Raw genomic sequence first — 4,589 nt, 5'->3', positions numbered from 1 at the left:
TTTGATACATACAAAGAAATCTTGTGTCGAGATTTTTTTATTATTTTAACTCAACAATAGTTGTACATGTGATTAAATTGATGATGTATTGAAACAATGAGCTCATCATCCTCCATTTATAGAAACATTGTCTGTATGTGTGTAATATTTGTTAACAGTGTCTTAACGTTAGACAGATTCAATGTTTTATGAAATTTTTAACAGAAAATGGATGGTTTGTCCCTAATTTAGCAGTGTAAGACTAGAGGGCTACTCTTTTACCAACGAATAGTGGGATTGACCGTCACATTATAAAGCCCCCACGGCTGAAAGGGCGAGCATGTTTGGTGGGATGCGGATTCGAACCCGCGACCCTCAGATTGTGAGTCGAGCGCCTTATCCACCTGGCCATGCGGGGCAAAAAAAATGAATGGATAAACACTTTGTCATTCATTTAATATTTTAGTTGTAGCAAAATGAAATCATACATAATATGCTTATAAAGTGAAACAGCATGTTACATTATATAGAGAATTAAATAGTCGTCCTTTTCAGAATGATGAAAGTAAATTATCAGTTATAATAACTGCCTCATTCAAATAATGGATAATATGTATATTTTAATAGTTGCCTCATTGAACTTATAGTTTTTTGCATCCTTTTCAGGACAATAATTTTAAAAGTATGCTTAAGTATAGAAACTAAAACTATAATCATTACACGTTAAATATGTAATAAATCATACAAACGTGATTAGCTGTCTTATCAAAATATTAGGCATGGTAAAAACATTTAAGCAGTAAATTAATTGTGTTAGTAACATTATCGTCCTTTAGAAACTCAAAATAATGGTTTTACTTGTAGTATAATTAAATCTAGACATTAATGACATAATAATATGTGGAATTATAGTAACACCATATTCCCTTGTAAAACTCGTCTAAGATGAAATTATAAAGTAACATATGTTAGAATGAAATATTTTGTCAAGTTATACTGATAGCATAAAGACAAACTAGTGAAATAGTAAATATTAAGTTATTGCATGGCATTTAAATAAGCATCCTTTTCAGGACAATTTACATATAAAATGTCAGAACGAATGATTAAATATAGAACTAATGAATTAGTTTTTATACTAACTGTATTAAATCTAGCCATATTAAGAAAATAAATTGATCTTTTTCATGGACGTCTGTCATGGCAGCCTAAAAACGCGCCACTAGCAATGCACCTTCTCTTGTGACAACATCACATAGTGCCAGCGTCTTCTGGTTTCACTTCGTGGAACTATTACGTAATCGTCTCTGACGTTCCATTGTCATGTCTGCTTGTCATGGTGGCTTAGCAATGCGTCCCTAGCCATTCATCTTTTCTGATGACACCATTGTCTCTACCCTTTTTGTACCTCCAGTTGCCTGTGGTCGACACACATGTAACGCTCTCTAGCCATGTGCCATGAAGTATCTGCCTTACCTATTTACGTGCTGACGCAATTTTTATTCAAGTCACTGTTATTTTATTGTTAAAAGAAAGGACAAAAGAGAAAAGGGAAAATAATGCTAGTTTTTGGGAAAAGTGGTTTCGGTATTGATACACTCTATACCTTGTCCTTGTTTTCCAGAATAGAATTCATGTTACTCATTGTTGTTCCCCTGGTAGATCAGTATAAACAGTGCAAGTTACTAAAATGTGTTGTTTGCAACTCAGGTCATTAGGTTTTTTGAATGTTATGTGAAGCGAAAATTATGTTAAAAGTTTAAAATATTTTGAAAATAAACTATATTATCATATTTTGGCTACAGAAAACAAAATATAATATGTCGCTACTAAAAATAAAGGTAGTTAGGAGAAATTAATTTATGTTATTTTATAGATCTAGATAATTTTTTTCATTTCAAGAAGTTTTATTGTTTTACATGGAAACATGTTATAGGTATTCTTATCGCATGTTTTACGTTCAATTATTAAATAAGTATGTTTTTGATATAGAACTTCTCTCAAGTTTAAAAACTGTATGACTTAAGATAATATATTTAGATTTATAAACTTGTAACCAATTCGGGAAGTTTATGTCTTGACTAACTGAATGAAATTATTTCTCCTCATTTGTGTAAGCATGATCCGAATTTGTTATGTCTCGTCCCGCTACTTATCACCCTGATAGCCTTGTTTCCGTTAATAGTGACATTCATTTTACTGTGCAGTCTTATCATTTCTGAGGAAGAGAGATGATCTTACGTTGCACGAGCTTTTTCAACAAGCACGAAAACAGTCAGATCATTGCCATTAAGGAGAAGAACAAAAACAACCATTGGAATAATGAAGAAACACAATGTATGTATATTTCTATTATTTAATCAAAAAATTTTTCTCTTATACTATCAGGTATATTAGTTAAAATATTTGTTGAATCGATACAAAAAAAACGTTGAATTACTGAATTCCATGCTATGTATTTATATATAACCACAACGCAAGTGTACTGTTAAACTAAAAACAAGTTAATGCTACTTTGAGCTCTACCATATCAAAGGAATTCCATTATTTCACTACTTTAGACATCTCTCATTATCTTTTGGGTTACAGATGAGAGGGTGTTAATCTAAAAATTTTTCTAAACGGTGTATATGTATCGAAACAAATGATAGAATAAGACTATTAACGTCATTTCTCAAAGCAGGCATTAACCATAAAACAAACTCTTTTATTTTGTGTTGTCGTTTTCATACATACCATAAACTGTCTGTCTTAATGAAATGTTTTAAAAAACTGATAGTATATAATTATTTAGCTTACTCTTTAGATTGCTATGAGTATGATAAGTATATATATATAATCTGCCGTTCACAATCATTTTATGTCCTAGGATAAGATAGAGATATATAATAGCTTATCTACTTTTGTAAAAGTTTTACGAGGATTATTATGTTTTAAAGAGTATGAGATAAATCCTTCACCGGCATTCACTACGAAGAATTCTTTGAGGCATTTATTTTACATTATTTTTTTTTCTTTTTATGTACCTACATTGATAAAAAATAAATCAACTAATAAAAACAGGATTTGTAAGCAAGTGAAATATCTGTGTAAACTTTGTTTAGTTAAATTATATTCAATGTCAGCTATAAAACTTACTGATTGTAAATTATACCTTTTAACTACAAATAAAATCTCAGGTCTCCGGGATGACAACCAGAAACATTTATTTCATTACTTACAAAAAAAAACGAAATTAAAGATAGGTGTAAAATCAATTTCTGTGCAAACATGTAAATTTCAATCTATGCTGTAAGGAGTACCTATAGAAAATAAACTTATTATTCCTTATAACATATTTTTCACATAAACTTGAAAGAGTGTTCTTTTCAGCAGTTTGTCAGTTACGTAATTTTGTACTTTCTGTGTGAGAAACCATGTTAAAAATCTTGAATCAGAAGTTAATGATTTCATACTTTTAAACCTTAGTGCTCAGAGCAAAGAAACAAAAATTCTGTTTGCAGATATTTGTCATTTTTTGAAGACTTACAAAGAGAATATAATATTCTGCATTAAAAATAGATTGTTTCTTACTTGTCTGTTTGTAATTAAGCTACACAATGGGCTATCTGTGCTCTGCCCACCACGGGTATCGAAGTTCGGAGTCTAGCGTTGTAAGTCCGCAGACATACCGCTGTGCCACTGGGAGGCGTTTCTTACTTGAGAAAATAATATTGATGCACGTTTCTGTTATAGAAATTAAGGTTAACTAATTTATTCGTTGCCAAATATATATTGTTTCTGATATTTATTGACATAAATTTTAATCTTTCTTCAGTTTCTGTATCATCGACTTGCACAGCATGGCCGCCGCTGCTGACATTTATTCTTCTGCTTTCAAGACAACTCATGAGATGTGTCAATAAATATCTGCTTAATTAATAACTGTTTCTCTTGTTAATGATGAGGAAAGAAATACTTTTATATATTGCTTCGTGGAAACTGATCAAGGGAAGAAGGAGTTATGTTTGTCTTGAAAGCTATAATTGTGTCGGTTCTTCATATATGTTATCGTTCTCATATTAGGAAAATTTATTCTTAGATTATTTAATACAGATATTAGATATGAATGTTAAAATATATGTAATCTCAAAAATTACAAAGCGTAAATAAACTAATACGATAGGCAAATAGTACACCTTAATTTCGTCGTATTTTATTAATTTATAAATTACTATACATACTTTAAAATTTTCGTATTTTAAAGGAATTCCTAACTTACAGACATATTTGTAAAAACTTCTTTTATTCGCATACCAAAACGTGTATTCTTGTTAAATATATATTTTGGAAATGCAAAACCTACACCTGCTAGTCTCTAATTTCTTTTTTCTTCTATCCAATCTTCTGTATTTGCAAATTCCCATTTTATCGGTTACCTCGATCGTCTCCATTTTCAAAACGCGTCAGCTTAAATACCTCAACGGTATAGTTGTCAAATGATCTATTTTAATTGTACTTTATTTTGTATCAAGGCTGGAACAGAAAATATTTTTCGCTTGTCACTCTAAGATGTTTCTAGACTAACTATTACTGGTAAACCCCAAATATTTAGCTTATTTACGTATATA

General features: G+C 30.4%; 1 long non-coding RNA gene across 1 annotated transcript; it reads left to right on the top strand.

Moving 5' to 3' along the window:
- The first annotated feature begins 1,967 nt into the window (after window positions 1-1,967).
- Window positions 1,968-4,162, top strand: LOC111088338. The gene is made up of 2 exons (XR_002612881.1): window positions 1,968-2,316; window positions 3,797-4,162. It is a non-coding gene; the product is annotated as an uncharacterized LOC111088338 (long non-coding RNA).
- The last annotated feature ends 427 nt before the right edge of the window (window positions 4,163-4,589 follow it).

This window comes from Limulus polyphemus, unplaced genomic scaffold (genome assembly GCF_000517525.1).
Source record: "Limulus polyphemus unplaced genomic scaffold, Limulus_polyphemus-2.1.2 Scaffold3563, whole genome shotgun sequence".
In the NCBI taxonomy this organism is placed as follows: domain Eukaryota; kingdom Metazoa; phylum Arthropoda; class Merostomata; order Xiphosura; family Limulidae; genus Limulus; species Limulus polyphemus.
Note: the sequence above shows the minus strand (reverse complement) of the source record. Positions and strands in the feature narration are given on the sequence as shown.